At 41.0% G+C, this 17,960-nt stretch overlaps 1 protein-coding gene across 2 annotated transcripts in view; it reads right to left on the bottom strand.

The window, feature by feature from the left end:
• Positions 1 to 17,960, bottom strand: part of EEA1 (early endosome antigen 1) — a 206,501-nt gene that overhangs the window by 176,919 nt on the left and 11,622 nt on the right. For both annotated transcript variants that reach the window (XM_070788562.1, XM_070788563.1), the window contains exon 2: positions 17,591 to 17,634. The gene's annotated coding sequence lies outside the window, so the exon portion shown is untranslated. The remainder of the gene's footprint in view (positions 1 to 17,590; positions 17,635 to 17,960) is intronic.

Consider the following 17,960-nt stretch of genomic DNA (forward strand, 5'->3'; position numbering starts at 1 on the left):
ATTGTGGTATTCCCAGTGCTGGGCACAGTGCCTGAAACTTAAAACTGTTCATTAAATGTTTCTTTCAAGGGAACAAGAAGGAAGGATAGACGAAGGAGGGAGGGAGGAAGGGAGGAAGGAAATGGAAGGGAAAGAGGAAGGAAGAAGAAAGAAAGAAAGAAGGAAGGAAGGAAGAGGAAGGAAGGAGATAAAGAAAGGAGGAGAGCAGGAGGGAGAGAGGAAGAAAGAAAGAAAGAAAAAGAAAGATCCAAGTGAGAAGATCAGAGTGCTCTGCTAATCCCTGGAGAGCATGGGGGATCTTCAGAAAAGGAAAACTCAACCATAAGGAATCTGAGAATGGAGTCAGGTCTTCCACCTCTTCCCAAGGCCTGAGCGTAAATGAGCCTCCAGGGAAGTGGAGGCCACTCTGTGCAGACTGCACCTACCATCCTGCTCCAAGCATGGCTTCTGCGGATGCTGAACATGTGAGCTCCAAAGCAGCCTAAGAGTCACCCATGGAAGGACAACCTCACTTGGGGTCTCTAATAGGAGATATATGGGTTCTGCTGAAGGAGCTGTAATTGTTGGCAGATACATCAGGGAGAACTCTGAGGTGCTTTTATTCCACTTGCAGAGAGTAATGAGAAATTCTACTGAAAGTGTATAGGCTGCTTTGTCATTTAACATTATAAAGCCTGTCAGTTCAGTTGCTCAGTTGTGTCCAATTCTTTGCAACCCCATGGACTGCAGCACGCCAGGCTTCCCTGTCCATCACCAACTCCTGGAGCTTGCTCAAACTCATGTCCATCGAGTCGTTGATGCCGCCCAACCATCTCATCTTCTGTTGTCCCCTTCTCCTCCTGCCTTCAATCTTTCCCAGCATCAGGGTCTTTTCCAATGGGTCAGTTCTTCTCATCATGTGGCCAAGGTATTGGTGCTTCAGCATCAGTCCTTCCAATGAACACCCAGGACTGATCTCCTTTAGGATGGACTGGTTGGATCTCCTTGCAGTCCAAGGGACTCTCAAGAGTCTTCGCCAACACTACAGTTCAAAATCATCAATTCCCTATTGCTCAGCTTTCTTTATTATAAAGTAAAGATATTACTTAATTACAAATTCCTTGTGAGCATAATTTTAATGGATCCTCAATATTTAATCAAACTGTAATGTGAGCTGTTCAGCCATAGCTCTGACCTTGCATTTACCAGTTGTTTCCATTTCTCACTGTTATACACAATGCTTTAATGAATGTTTTTATAAACCTGTCTTTTTGCAATTGTGACTATCTGGTTAGGCTGAATTCTTAGTAGTGAGATTGTAGGGTAGAGAAAATATATATATATGCACACTATGTGTGTGTGTGTGTAAGCATACACATAAGTGTAGGTGTATACTCTCCCCGGAAATGATGTACAAATTCTCATTCCTGACATACAAGACTGCCTATTTTTATACACCAGCTATGACAAGGTTTTATCATCTTTAGAAGTTGCCAGTCTTAAGGGTTGAAAAATAATAACTTATTATTGTTTTAATTACATGATGTCGACTCATTGGAAAAGACTCTGATGCTGGGAAAGACGGAAAGCAAAAGGAGAAGGGGCTGCAGTGGATGAGATGGTTAGATAGCATCACTGATTCAACCAACATGAATTTGAGCAAACTCCAGGAGAGAGTGAAGGACAGAGGAGCCAGGCATGCTGTAGTCCATGGGGTTGCAGATAGTTAGACACGACAAAATGACTGAATAACAAAAGTCATTAATACTGTCCACCAAATATTTCTGACTTATCACCTTCTGAGCATATAGTAGGATCGAATTTCATGGCATTTGATGTTAGGTAAGGGCTAGACTGGGAGCTGACTGTGGCTCAGATCATGGACTCCTTATTGCCAAATTCAGACTTAAACTGAAGAAAGTAGGGAAAACCACTAGACCATTCAGGTATGACCTAAATCAAATCCCTTATGATTATACAGTGGAAGTGAGAAATAGATTTAAGGGCCTAGATCTGATAGATAGAGTGCCTGATGAACTATGGACAGAGGTTTGTGACATTGTACAGGAGACAGGGATCAAGACCATCCCCAAGAGAGAGAAATGCAAAAAAGCAAATGGCTGTTTGGGGAGGTCTTACTAATAGCTGTGAAAAGAAGAGAAGCGAAAAGCAAAGGAGAAAAGGAAAGATATAAGCATCTGAATGCAGAGTTCCAAAGAATAGCAAGGAGAGATAAGAAAGCCTTCCTCAGAGATCAATGCAAAGAAATAGAGGAAAACAACAGAATGGGAAAGACTAGAGATCTCTTCAAGAAAATTAGAGATACCAAGGGAACATTTCATGCAAAGATAGGCTCATTAAAGGACAGAAATGGTATGGACCTAACAGAAGCAAAAGATATTAAGAAGAGGTGGCAAGAATACACAGAAGAACTGTACAAAAAAGATCTTCACGACCAAGATAATCATGATGGTGTGATCACTCCTCTAGAGTCAGACATCCTGGAATGTGAAGTCAAGTGGGCCTTAGGAAGCATCACTACAAACAAAGCTAGTGGAGGTGATGGAATTCCAGTTGAGCTATTTCAAATCTTGAAACATGATGCTGCGGAAGTGCTGCACTCAATATGCCAGCAAATTTGGAAAACTCAGCAGTGGCCACAGGACTGGAAAAGGTCAGTTTTCATTCCAATCCCAAAGAAAGGCAATGCCAAAGAATGCTCAAACTACCTCACAATTGCACTCATCTCACACACTAGTAATGTAATGCTCAAAATTCCCCAAGCCAGGCTTCAGTGATACATGAACCGTGAACTTCCAGATGTTCAAGCTGGTTTTAAAAAAGGCAGAGGAACCAGAGATCAAATTGCCAACATCTGCTGGATCATCGAAAAAGGAAGAGTTCCAGTAAAACATCTATTTCTGCTTTATTGACTATGCCAAAGCCTTTGACTGTATGGATCACAACAAACTGTGGAAAATTCTGAAAGAGATGAGAATACCAGACCACCTGACCTGTCTCTTGAGAAACCTATATACAGGTCAGGAGGCAACAGTTAGAACTGAACATGGAACAACAGACTGGTTCCGAATAGGAAAAAGGAGTACGTCAAGGCTGTATATTGTCACCCTGCTTATTTAACTTCTATGCAGAGTACATCATGAGAAACACGAGGCTGGAAGAAGCACAAGCTGGAATCAAGATTGCCGGGAGAAATGTCAATAACCTCAGATATGCAGATGACACCACCCTTATGGCAGAAAATGAAGAGGAGCTAAAAAGCCTCTTGATGAAAGTTAAACAGGAGAGTGAAAAACTTGGCTTAAAGCTGAGCATTCAGAAAATGAAGATCATGGCATCTGGTCCCATCACTTCATGGGAAATAGTGGAAACAGTGTCAGACTTTATTTTGGGGAGCTCCAAAATTACTGCAGATGGTGACTGCAGCCATGAAATTAAAAGATGCTTACTCCTTGGAAGGAAAGTTATGACCACCTAGATAGCATTTTGAAAAGCAGAGACACTACTTTGCCAACATAGGTCCGTCTAGTCCAGGCTATGGTTTTTCCAATAGTCATGTATGGATGTGAGAGTTGGACTGTGAAGAAAGCTGAGTGCCGAAGAATTGATGCTTTTGAACTGTGGTGTTGGAGAAGACTTTTGAGAATCCCTGGACTGCAAGGAGATCCAACCAGTCCATCCTAAAGGAGATCAGTCCTGGGTGTTCTTTGGAAGGACTGATGCTAAAGCTGAAACTCCAGTACTTTGGCCACCTCATGCGAAGAGTTGACTCATTGGAAAAGACTCTGATGCTGGGAGGGATTGGGGGCAGGAGGAGAAGGAGATGACAGAGGATGAGATGGCTGGATGGCATCACCAACTCAATGGATGTGAGTTTGAGTGAACTCCAGGAGTTGGTGATGGACACGGAGGCCTGACGTGCTGCAATTCATGGGGTCGCAAAGAGTTGGACACGACTGAGCAACTGAACTGAACTGAACTGAACTGAAGGGCTATGTGACCTGTTCTAGTCATTGAATTGTGACTAGAAATAACATGCATCACTCTGGTCTGAGTATTTCATTGGCAACAGAAGATCCTACAGAAGTCTTTCACTTTGGCTACCAGCTGCCAGCAATATTCCCAAAAATGGTCTGGGTCCCACAGTCCAGGGACATACCATTTTAATTCCATGAATAAAGCTTTCAGCTAGGCCATGCCAGATATGAGCAAAAAAATAAACCTGTGTTGTTTTAAGCCACTGAGATTTGGTGTTGAGTTACTACAGCATTACCTAGACCATCCTGACTGATGCCTGAAACATCCTGGATCTTAAAGGGATTGAATGTATTTTCCTATGCTTAATGACCTGTGTGTGGCCTTTTTTGTGAATTTTCTATTCCTGTCCTTGCACACCGACTTCTTAAGCTTAAGGTACTCAACTACTCATTTGTCAAGGCTGAATCTGACCCCCACTGAGGTATCAGGGAGAATAATAAAGTCTGTGAAATACAGCATAAAGTACAGTCTACCACAGCAGACTTCTTCAAGCTTTTTAAATAATGTGCTTTCATCTCCATAATAATGTCAAAAAATAATATAAATATATCCTGGATCATTTAAATGGTCACTTTATAAACAAGGGATGTTATTTATTTTTACTACTCAAATAGTTTCTTATGGTGTCAAGTACCACTTCTTGACACAGACCAATAAGAAAAGGACTTAAAGCATAATGTTTTTGCACCAAGTAAGGGACAAATGATGTCTCAAGATACTGTCCACTGTTAAGATCAGAGGTTTTGCAGCAGAATAAGTACAGACAATTGTAGGACACTGAGTCATCACACAGCCCACATTGACACAAGCAGGCTCGGCTCAGAAGAATCTGAAACAGACCTCAGGACCGTTTCTATGTTGTCATTCGTCTCTGTTGTGGGCCTTTGCTTGCAAACAACAGAAACTGATTCTGGCTAACTCAAGAAGTAATTGAACTAAGTGATTGAAATAATACAAGAAAATGCAGAATTGAAGCCGAAAACCAGTCTCAGAGAGAACCAGACTAGGGCAGCTCCAGGGATCTCAGTACCATGAATTCCTGGAATAGTACATTTTGGAGACTGCCAGCAAAATGACTCAGCTCCAGTCATCTTCCATCTGTGTGTCTGTTTGCCCTAGATTCAAATTCCTGGGTCCATTTGAGTCAGGCCCTCATCATTTGACTGAGGGGGAGGGTAAGAGTGGATTGGAGGGGTGAGAGGAGGATATATGGGATATATAATACTCAAGTCATCCAGACGCCTAATGAAAATAAAAGATTGTATATTCTCAAAGTAAGTGTGAGATGTCCAAGGTCACTCCTAGAAGGTCTGGGGGATTTAATCCTTCCTAGGCAGGGAAATACATGGGGTTTCCTTCTTGTGGAGGCTTTTCCTTGTTTTTTTCTTTTTTTTTTTAAAAAGGAAGCTAAAGAGAATATCCTGGAGAAGGCAATGGCACCCCACTCCAATACTCTTGCCTGGACAATCCCATGGACGGAGGAGCCTGGTAGGCTGCAGTCCACGGGGTCGCTAAGAGTCAGACACGACTGAGTGACTTCACTTTCACTTCACTTTCATGCATTGGAGAAGGAAATGGCAACCCACTCCAGTGTTTTTGCCTGGAGAATCCCAGGGACGGGGGAGCCTGGTGGGCTGCCGTCTATGGGGTTGCACAGAGTCGGACACGACTGAAGTGACTTACCTTACCTTACTTACCTTAAAGAGAATATCCACAAAGGCGTTCAGGAAGAACATAAACTATAAAAGAACAACTGCAACCTAAGGAGAATGTGAAAGAAGGGAGGACTGAAATGCATGAAGGAAAGGAGGGATTAACAGGGCTATTTCTGGGTGTACTGGGTTTCATGTTATTCTGTCTTAGATTCACAGTCAGAGAAACAGCTGTCTCCCAAAAACTAAAATCAAAAGAAATTTAGATCTTTGCTCAGTCTTTTGATAAAATATTGAAATTGGGGTATATATTTTAATATGCAGCAAAACTCTTTGAAATATTCTTTAGAGTTTAGACACCTTTTCTCATCATCAAGTTTTCTTATAGGCTTTGCAGTAGCTTCCCCCAAAATCATGTTCCTCACTGTCTACCTCTATTTCAGAAAATTCTGCTTGACACCTTCTATAATTTGTCCTCAGTTCACTTATGTGGATATCAACTGAGACTCTGAATTTTTAAGCTTTCTCTCTCCTTTACCCTATTACCTTGATTCTACGTAACAAAGAAGAACCTAGGAAATGACCTAGAAACCAACGGGAGGGCCTTGATAACGGATGACATCCATAATTTAACCATTTCCCAATGACAATGATTGTATGTCTCCTGTATTTTTCATTTTCACTTAATTAAGAATTTTTTCTAATTTCCCTTGTGACTTCCTTTTTTGGTCCATGGGTTATTTAACAGAGGGCTGTTTAATTTCCAAATATTTAAGGATTTTCCAGACATCTTTCTGATTATGAACATCTAGCTTATTTATGCTGTGGCTCAAAAGCATATTTTTGTATTCTTTTTGGGGTGGAGCATTCTACAAATGTCACTTAGGTCAAGCTGGTTGATCTTTAGTTAATTATAGCCTAGCTTCAAATAATATTATGTCTTCAGCAGTATACTTCCAAATCCTGCCTGCCCATCTTTTGTGCCACTCTTGGGCTGTATTTCATTTTACATGTGCTAAATACTCATGCTGCAGTGACACTATTTTTGTTTTGGCAAATCATCAATTTTCCTGGAGAAAATAAACCTTTAAAATATTTTGTTTTACCTTCATTTTTGCCATTTCTGGCACTCTTTATTTTACTCCACAGATTCAAGGTTCTGTCTGATAGAATATTGTTTTTGTCTAAAGAAATTTCTTTAACATTTCTAGGAATGCAGGATTGCTTTACAGCTCATTCTCTTGGTTTTTGTTTGCCGGGAAAAGTATTTATGTTTCATTTCTAAAAAGATATTTCTGACAGCTCTTTCCTTTCGGTGCATTAGGGATGTCAATCTCCTGTGTTCTGACTGGCGTGGCTTTTGACAGGAAGACTGCTGTAACGCTCATCTTTGTTCATCTCTTAGGGGTCTTGTTTTCTCTGACTGCCTTAGAGATTTCTCTTTATCCTTGAGTTTCAGTAGTTTGACAGTGATGTGTCTAGGTTCTGAGTTTGTTTTGTTTGTGGATCAGCTGTGTCTCAGAGCAACGCTTTTCAAGCCTTAGTGTGCAAATGACTCTCCCAGGGAGCCTGTTAAAATTCAGATTTGATTCAATTGGTCTGTGGTTTGGCCTGAGTTTCTGCATTTCTAATAAGCTACCAGGTCAAGGCAATGTAGCTAAGGTCTTAGAACAGTCTGTCAGGTAGGAGAGGGAGCAACTTACCTGGCAGCAGTTTCTGATTTTTTGTCTCTCAGTGGTCAAGTTCATCTCGTGGAGTGTTAACTCTCCTCTGGATTTCTGAGTTGAATACTGCCTCCTCAGGCAACCACTAAAGACACCCAAGCCTTTTTGGATCTGGGTGCTAAGGGTGCTCCTAAAGCTATGGAGCCCACAGAGCCCGGGGGGCTGAAGCAACCACTGATCCTAGACAGTGATCACAGGGACAGCCACAGGACTCAAACGTATCAGAAGCAGGGTAAACAGCAAGCTCTAGAGGAGGAGGGCAGTGAATCTGCTTAACTGTGTACACTAAATCCGGTCACAAGGGGATGCCCTTTAAGGGGGGATCTGGAAATGACATATAACACCTATTCACATCCCATTAGCAAGAAACTAGCCACATAGCCAGAGCCATCTGCAAGAGAGAGTAAGAAGTGTTAACTTTAGCTGGGAAGCCTGTCATCATTCATATTTGTCATATATTCATAATTATATTTAAGATAGCCTACTTATAAATAATCAAGGCTCTTAATCTGTGAAAACAGACTTACTCTGTTTTGCTCTGCTCCTGAAATACTACCAATATTGAACAAATATGCTCATGGATGTCCTCCAGAAAACCAGAACATCCAGATTAGGAACACAAGTCATTTAGCAAAATTATAGATCGATATAGGTATAGATGGATGAATTTAGGTAATTAAGTGGCAAGCAACAGCCTATTCCATAATATGAAATTTATTTACTTATTAAAACAATCAATTACCAAATTGACCCAAACTAGGTAATTTGGAATACAGTTATCACCAAGAATGACAGGAGCTCAAAACAGAATAATAATTCACACATACCATGTGTATTCAAGAATGAGGGGGAGAAACAACAGCAAAAGAACCCCCACCTTACAGACACAATTAAGGCCTTGAAAAATCTCACAGGCAACTTTTTGCCCCAGTCACATACAATTTCAACCCACTGCAAACCTCTCACTTGATCATTCAAAAAGCAATTTCAAAGGACCCTTAAGAAAGTGTGACCTATAACATGCCATAATTCAGATACTCCTTCTAACCCCAAATGCTTTCCATATTTCTTCATTAACCATTTACTGATCACTTATCACATGATATCTATCATCACGTCTTTCTAGAAGCCATTTCTCTTTTGGGCATCAGTCAATCATTTTTCCTTATGACTACAATGAGCAACTCTGAACCTGGAAACAGCCCTCGAAGAGACTAATTTGATCTGCCAAATGTTTTAGTTCTCATTCCTCCCACCCTACCCTTTGTCCTCCATGATCTCTTCTTTTATGGGATTCATGTGGCATAGCTAAACATATAACACGGAGGAGGCAGTAGGCGTAGAGACTAGGAGTTGAAATTTAGGGGCTAGCCTGCTTGTAGTCATATCCCAGCTAGGTAAAGGTTGTAGCTAGGTAATCTTGGGCAAATTACATAACCTCTCTGTGCCCCAAATTTCTTCATATGTTAAAAAGAAAATAATATTTAGCTCAAGGTTGTAAGGATTGAATGGCTTAATTTATGTAGAGTACTCAGACTGAAGTACTTAGTATGTAGACCATACTATGTTCTCAGAAAATCATAATTATTAATATTTTGCTGGGACATGTTTGCCTTTTATAGGCATTTATTGAATACCCTTGTTGTTGTTGTTCAGCCACTAAGTTGTGTCCAACTATTTGCAGTCCCATTAAGTGCAGCACTCTAGGCTTCCCTGTCCTTCACTATCTCCTGGAGTTTGTGCAAACTCATGTCCATTGAGTCCGTGATGCCATCCAGCCACCTCATCCTCTGTTATTGATACCTACAATTTATCAAATATTTACTGGGCTTATTTCTTATTGCTCCTATAACAAATTATCACAAATTTAGTGGCTTAAATGAACAAAACAATTTGTTAAATTTATGGAGTTCAAAAATCTGAAATCAGTTACATTAGGGTAAAGTCATGATGCAGACCGAGCTGGTTCCCTCTGCAAACTCTAAGGGAAAGTCTATTTCCTTGCCTTTTCTAGCTTCTATAGCTATATTCCGAAGAATTGATGCTTTTGAATTGTGGTACTGGAGAAGACTCTTGAGAGTCCCTTGGACTGCAAGGAGATCCAACCAGTCAATCCTAGAGGAAATCAGTCCTGAATTTTCATTGGAAGGATTGATGCTGAAGCTCCAGTACTTTGGCCACCTGATGTGAAGAACGGACTCATTAGAAAAGACCCTGATGCTGTAAAAGATTGAAGGCAGAGGAGAAGGGGACGACAGAGGCTGAGATGGTTGGGTGGCATCACCAACTCGATGGACATGAGTTTCAGCAAGCTCCGGGAGTTGGCAATGGACAGGGAAGCCTGGTGTGCTGCAGTCCATGGGGTCGCAGAGTTGGATATGACTGAGTGATTGAACTGAACTGATAGTTGTATTCTATGCACTCACTGGCTTACAACCCCTTCCTCTGTCTTCAAAATTAGTAGTATATTTGCAAACCTCTCAGTGCTTCTATCATTGATTGCCTTCTATCTGACAATTCTGTAGTCAAATCTCCCTCTGTTTCCCTCATATAGGGATAGTTATAGTTACATTTAGGATACCACTAGATAATCCAAGATAATCTCCCCATCTCAAGAGGACACAATCACATCTGCAGAATGCTTTTGCCATACAAGGTAACATTCATAGGTTAAGGAATTAAGACCTGGATATCTTTAAGGATCATTATTAAAGCTACCTGACTCACTCTGGGCCAAATAATTGGTTCAGCCTTGTATATAATTAGCTCATTTAGTCTGCATGAAAACTCTATGAAGAAATTGTTATTAATCCTCAGTGTTGAGAGGAGAGCACTAAGGTGTGGAAAGTCGTGTAAAGTATCCAGTAAGTGGTAAAGTCAGAAATTGAACCCAGGATCCTTGGATTCCAATGTCCATCCTTTCAATCATTACTGTGCTCTCTGCCAGTGTTTGGTGGAAGAAGAAGGTAGACTAGGAAGAGGTGTCTAAGGCAAGGCACATTAAGCTAGAAGAGCCCTGGGCAGTCTAACAGCAGCCTTAGGGGCAGGGAACAGAAGCCTGAGGATTGTACCATCACAGAAGACCTCTTGATGGTCTTGACAGTGTTTTGCATGCACTGTTTCTGAATCTTTAATTCAGGACTAAGTCTCGTTCACTGTAATATCCCCGGTAATATCACAGTGCTTGGCAAGTGTTCAGTAGATATTTGCTAAATGAATGAATGAAATAGCATCCTACTTCCTTTTAGGCTTGATTCTCATTCTGATGGTTTTATTTCTACCTCCCCTCTCAAACACTTTCTCTTCTTTTACCACTTCTCTCTTTGGGACTGGAGTTTCATTCTCAGTCTGCTGGGGGGTTCTATTCTTCCCTGTTGGAGAGAAACAATTTGGAACAGATCTGCAAATGGCCACCATCAATAACTTTTCCTGTTCCCTCGGTTCTGCAAGATCAGAACAGTGTTGTTACTTTGTCCTAGAAGAGCCTCCTCAGACAAGAATGGCAGAGGCAGGGCATTACCCTGGAGAAGTGCTCCTGGGATGGAGGACAAGTGATGAAGGAGGACTTGCTGTTTCACCCCGAAGGTTGAAATACCATGTGTATCCTGGAATGACTTGCTCATCCTGTTTCTTAACTCCCATGCCTCACTTCCTGCAGATAAGAACAGCTCAGAATCATCAGCTGCATCCTATAATTTAAAATAAATATGAACAATCTGTTTATTGTTACCAGCAATGTGTTAAGCTAAATGAAAGGCTGTACAACAAACTTGAAGAAGATATTCAATAAACAAACAAACTCAAACCACCAAGCTCAGAGACAAGGCAGCTAAAGTGCCTGAAGGATAGTTTCAACTCCTCTCTCCATAGTTTGCAACAGTCATAAAGCTTATAGACCTGCTTCTTCATCAAAATCTTTGCTTAAAGTCACCTCCTTCTAGAAGCTCGGGGTAACTATTTAAAACTGGCTGCCTTCATCACTCTCTAAGTCATGCTCCTGTTTTATTATCCTCAGAGTACTTCTCACTCTCAGAAAAAAAAAGTATGTCTTTTCAAAATCTAGACTTTTTTTTTTTTAATCTCCTCTTTAGAATATAAGTTCCATGAGAGGAGGGATCTCTAGGTGTTTGAACCTGTAATGGTGGTTGACACCCAGGAGATAGCCAATAAATGTTGCTGAATGAATATGCTGTCTGAACTTCTCAAAGTAAGTGGCAGGGAGCAGAGATTTAAAAAGAGGGGTTGAGAAAGAGACTATCTCTTTATTCATCTAATCTTTCTGCCTCTTCCACTGCTCCAGAAAAAGGGAGGCAACCAGGACATTAAAAAATAAACAAAGGAAGCTAACTGGGGGCTTTTATTCTGCTTTATAAATTCAGGGATTTTCACGGGTAATTTTGACAGTTATGTGTTTTTTGCCTTAAGCACTGACATTAGAAACCACACTATGTGAGATATGGTTTCTCATACTTATAAAATGGTTGGCCTACAGAGGGTGCTAGTTCACTTCAGAAAACTAACATAAATGATTAAACTTTCTTTGTCAGATGGCATCATCGCCTCGATGGACATGAGTCTGAGTAAGCTCCAGGAGTTAGTGATGGACAGGGAAGCCTGGTGTGCTGCAGTCCATGGGGTCGCAAAGAGCCAGACACAACTGAGCGACTGAACTGAAACTTTCTTTGGGTAAAGAGTTTACAAAGCAAGCATGGAAGCAGCTTAGTAACAGCTAATACAATGCTTAAATTTGCCACATTCAGCTTTATAACCAAAGTTTAAATTAAAAAAAGAAAAAAACAGTCTGTGAAAATGCCAGAAGGAGTCAAAGACCTCCCCTGGAGAAAAGAAGTGACATTATTTTTCAAATGCAAAGAAGAGAAGCCTGGCTAAGAGAAGTATCCAGAAGTAGAGAATATTGTGTATACTGTGAAAGAGAATATTGAGGCTGGGAGAAGTTGCAAGTCTTGGAGGAGAGGTTGGCAGGCCTCTGCTAAATTCCAGCCCGCCCTTCATGCTGAGAAATGAGGACTTTAAAGGCCTGGTGTTAGATGCCTTTAGACTCTCAAGATAGGAGTAGTCTTCCTTCAGCTGCTTAACTGAGCACATCATTCGTGAAACTGACCCTGGGTTTAGGATTCAGCAAGGCCTTCAGCTGCTTAACTGAGCACATCATTCGTGAAACTGGCCCTGGGTTTAGGATTCAACAAGGCCTGTGGGGAGGAAGACTTACTTGAGAGTTTTGAAATATGTACTTGGTTACAGCAGGCTTTGTGGGAACAACAGGGGAGCCTGGTAAGAAGGAAAACCCTCTGCAAGGTTTGGATCTGTTAAAAAATCTTCAGGAGAGTTAGCGCTCAGTGAAGACTTTAGAACCCTCTAGCGTGAATAAAGAAGGCAATGGCACCCCACTCCAGGACTCTTGCCTGGAAAATCCCATGGACGGAGGAGCCTGGTGGGCTGCAGTCCGTGGGGTCACTAAGAGTCGGACACGATTGAGCAACTTCACTTTCACTTTTCACTTTCATGCATTGGAGTAGGAAATGGCAACCCACTCCAGTGTTCTTGCCTGGAGAATCCCAGGGACGGCGGAGACCGGTAGGCTGCCGTCTATGGGGTCGCACAGAGTCAGACACGACTGAAGCAACTCAGCAGCAGCAGCAGCAGCAGAGTGAACAAACACTTGAGGCAGCTCTGATAGTCCAGAACCTCAAGGCAGAGATTCATAATCCTAGTACTGTAGCCTTCAGTGATCAGATACTAATTTTCAAGGAAATTTGGACTCAAAAACCCATAAGAGCTGTGACACAGCTTATTAATACTGTCCTTGCCTTTGTCAGTTCAAGGTAGATTACTTTATATAAAGCCTCTTGATGAAAGTGAAAGTGGAGAGTGAAAAAGTTGGCTTAAAGCTCAACATTCAGAAAACGAAGATCATGGCATCCGGTCCCATCATTTCATGGGAAATAGATGGGGAAACAGTGGAAACAGTGTCAGACTTTTATTTTTCTGGGCTGCAAAATCACTACAGATGGTGACTGCAGCCATGAAATTAAAAGACGCTTACTCCTTGGAAGGTAAGTTATGATCAACCTAGATAGCATATTCAAAAGCAGAGACATTACTTTGCCAACAGAGGTTCGTCTAGTCAAGGCTATGGTTTTTCCTGTGGTCATGTATGGATGTGAGAGTTGGACTGTGAAGAAGGCTGAGCACCGAAGAATTGATGCTTTTGAACTGTGGTGTTGGAGAAGACTCTTGAGAGTCCCTTGGATGGCAAGGAGATCCAATCAGTCCATTCTGAAGATCAGCCCTGGGATTTCTTTGGAAGGACTGATGCTAAAGCTGAAACTCCAGTACTCTGGCCACCTCATGCAAAGAGTTGACTCATTGGAAAAGACTCTGATGCTGGGAGGGATTGGGGGCAGGAGGAGAAGGGGACGACAGAGCATGAGATGGCTGGATGGCATCACTGACTCGATGGACGTGGGTCTGAGTGAACTCCGGGAGTTGGTGATGGACAGGGAGGCCTGGCGTGCTTCAATTCATGGGGTCGCAAAGAGTCAGACACGACTGAGCGACTGATCTGATCTGATCTGATAATGTTCAATGGTTAAATTTTAAATCAAATCAATAAACGACAAGGAATGGGTTTGTAAAAACAATCAGCCACCTCCTTCAATTTATCCGTGAAATCAATTAAATCAGTTTTTTGGGCACAGTGTAGGGAAAATATCTATTTTCCCAGTGAACTATCTCACTGATGAAATGTTTCATTTAGAAGACATAGCTACAATCTTAAGATTTTCATCTTAAAAAAGAATGTTTGTCTTTTAAATTTTTCAAGATTTTGAAGTCTGCTGCTTTTTCCCTAAAAATGTGCTTCATCTCAAACTCACTGCTAACTTCTCTTTTGTAGTTATTTTTAACTATTAGCCATGTTCTCAAAGCATAAAATCTGTTTAAATACTTGAGAGTCATTGTAAGCCCACAAGCCTAAACACCAACAGGTAAGGATGCAGAAGTAGCAATTATTGAGGTCTTATGGGGCAGGGGGTGGGGAGCACAGCACTTTGCACTTTATTTTTACATCAAAACAGCCAAATGATGAAAATAGCATTTGCTCCATGTCATGGTCAGGGTTAACAATGTAAGGCCACAGGCCAGAAAGTCATGTCAACGAGCAAAGCAGGCCAATTATGAGGGCTTGTTCTCTTCGGGGAGGTACAAAACAATGTTTCTGAGTCCCATTTTTTTGAGAAAAGTCAGTAGATTTATATGAAATCTCCTGCTTTTTAAAAGTTACACTAAATAATTAAGTGTTTTCAATATGATGTGAACCACATGAAGGAAATCTGGGGTTGAACTTGGCTCATGTACTGCCACTGAGCAATCCCGATAGTGGGGGGAATATGAGGCTCAGGAAGGTGACATCATCCTGCTGCACAGCTGGCAAGTGACACTCAGACAGGCATGTGTTTCCTGGAGCCCAGGGCTTCCTGACTGCACTGTTCTTAAGATACTAACACTCCGCTGATGGGTTACATCTTTGAAGTCCTTTTGATATATGCAAACACAGCAAAATCTTTTTTTAAAACCACAGTGCATGCATGCGTGTTCAGTCACTTCAGTCGTGTCCAACTCTTTGTGACCCCATGGACCCCCAGACTCCTCTGTCAATGGGATTCTCCAAGCAAAAATACTGGAGTGGGTTGCCATGACTTCCTCCAAGGGATCTCCCTGATCCAGGGATTGAACCGCGACTCCTGCGTCTCCTGCACTGCAGGCAGATTCTTCACCCGCTGAGCCCCTTGGGAAGCCCAAAATCACAGTACTTACATTCTTAGGATCTCAGAGAGTTCAGTTATGTCTGACTCTTTTCAGCCCTACAGACTGTAACTTGCCATAGTCCTCTGTTCATGGGATTTTCCAGGCAAGGATACTGGAGCAGGTTGCCATTTCCTCCTCCAGGGGATCGTCCCAACCCAGGGATCGAACCCAGGTCTCTTGCATCTCCTGCATTGGCAGGTGGGGTCCCTATCACTGCTCTACCTTGGCACATTCTCTATAGGGATGCAGGCCACCAAGGAATGCCCTTCAGTTAACATTTCATCAGATCCTTCTCCTGTATAACATGATCTCACCACTACCATTTAACTCAGGCTTTACTGCCCTTGTCGTACAGTCTAAGGAACTGAGGGCTAACTTTGAAGTGGACATGAAAAGTGTCACCTCAAATAGACTGCCTGTATATCACTGAAAGTCCAAACCAATGAACGTAGTAACACAAATGCTTTCCACTGTTTTGAGCATCCCAGGAAGTTTTCCCATTGTTTAAGTCATTTTTGAGTTTAAACTGTTGTCATTCTAGTAAGTTAGCTAACATGTGCTGTGCATCTGGCAATGAAGGCCACTCTTTTGAAAACCAAATATACCCTCAACTTGAGTCATTTATTTAATGTCCAGAACAACACTGTCTCACAGTAATCCAAGCTGCACGCCACTGTAGATGTTGTAGTAGACATATTTTTAAAAAAGAGAGACAGAAACAGATGAAATTAATTTAATAATACATTTCATTTAGCCCAATATATCAAAAATACTATCATTTCAGCCTGTAGTCAATATAAAAAATTATCAGTGAGATATTTTACATTCTTATTTTCTTTATACTAAATATTCAAAATCTGGCATGTATTTTATAGTTAAGCCAAGTCTCAGTTCAGACTTTCTGCTGAAGAGGGTTGAGATATACCATTCCAAAATATGGGCTTCCCTGGTGGCTCAGTGGTAAAGGATTCACCTGCAATGCAGGAGACGTGGGTTGGATCCCTGGGTCGGGAAGATGCCCTGGAGAAGGAAATGGCAAAACCACTCCAGTATTCTTGCCTGGGAAACCCATGGACAGAAAAGCCCGGCGGGCTATAGTCCATGGGGTCCCAAAAGAGTAGAACATGACTTAGCGATTGAACAATTGAACTCATTCCAAAATATGCCACTTCAGCACAAAAATGACTTTGAACTGAAGGCAACTAACTGAGAATCAACAGATGCAGGGTGACATCTCTGCCCTCCCTTAATCTGCCTAAAAGCAGAGCACACTATCTTTCATGAAGGTGCTCTCCTCCCTGTACCAGGAAGAGAGGAGCAACTCTTATCACTGGGCACTTGGAGAAGAATTTGTACTAAGAGGCCTTACTAGATAACCCTTATCTTCCATTAGTTCCCCCAAATATTCCTAGTCATTTCCCCACGATTATTTCCGATTGAAATCCAAACGTCCTTTCCTTTGTTTAAATGGTATATAAGCCCCCAAATCTAACCACTTCTTGGAATTTCACTTCCTTTTTGTGAACTTCTGTATACATCAATAGTACTAAAATTATGTACCTTTTTATTGTTAATTTTTTCTATTAATTTATTTTGCAGGTCCCCAGTGACTGAACCTAAAAGGATAGAGGTAGTTTTTCCTTCCTCATGCTATATTTCAAGTGCTCAATAACCACATATGACTAGTGGCTACAGTATTAGACAGGGCAGGTCTAAGAGAATGATAGGTAGTATTGTTCTAATGTACACATCATTTCTTTTTTTTAATGAAAAATTTCAATTAATTTTTATTGGAGTACAGTTGCTTTACAATGCTGTATTAGTTTCTTACTGTATAGCAAAGTGAATCGGTCATGTGTATACATATATCAATTCTAATCTCTTTTTTTCTTATATAAAAATTTTCTTTGTTGGTACTTTTCATGATTGAAGAAATTCAATAAAAAGAGTATGATGCTGTTAAATACGACAGCAAATTTAGAAAACTCAGCAGTGGCTACAGTACTGAAAAAGTCAGTTTCCATTCCAATTCCAAAGAAGGGCAATGCCAAAGAATGTTCAAACTACCATACAATTGCACTCTTCACATGCTTGCAAAGTAATGCTCAAAATCCTTCAAGCCAGGCAACAGTACATGAACTGAGAACTTCCACATGTACAAACTGAATTTAGAAAAGGCAAAGGAACCAGAGATCAAATTGCCAACATCTGTTGGATCATAGAGAAAGCAAGAGAATTCCAGAAAAACATCTACTTCTGCTTCGTTGACTATGCTAAAGCCTTTAACTGTGTGGATCACAACAAATTGGGGAAAATTTTTAAAGAGATGGGAATATCAGACCACCTTACCTGCCTCCTGAGAAACCGGTATGCAGGTCAAGAATCTGTTGATTCTAAAAAATAAAAAAATTAAAAAAAAAAGAATCAACAGTTAGAATCAGGCATGGAACAACAAACTGGTTCAAAAACAGTATGACATTTTAACAACTGGTAGAATTAACAGCTTAACTGAGGGTATAATATCTCAGTTTTATATTCTTGAACGTTCTAGAACAAGAAAAAACATATCAGATCTTTCTAAAATTCCTCCAAACTTTAGTCCTGAAAAAGCTTTTACTAATAGCTTTCCAAAATGGGGAAAAAAGCTACTCTCAATTAAAAAGTTAAATGTAATTTTAATGAATCACATATAAATTAAATCACAAAACTAAATCAAAGC

Source organism: Bos indicus, chromosome 5 (genome assembly GCF_029378745.1).
Source record: "Bos indicus isolate NIAB-ARS_2022 breed Sahiwal x Tharparkar chromosome 5, NIAB-ARS_B.indTharparkar_mat_pri_1.0, whole genome shotgun sequence".
In the NCBI taxonomy this organism is placed as follows: Eukaryota; Metazoa; Chordata; class Mammalia; order Artiodactyla; family Bovidae; genus Bos; species Bos indicus.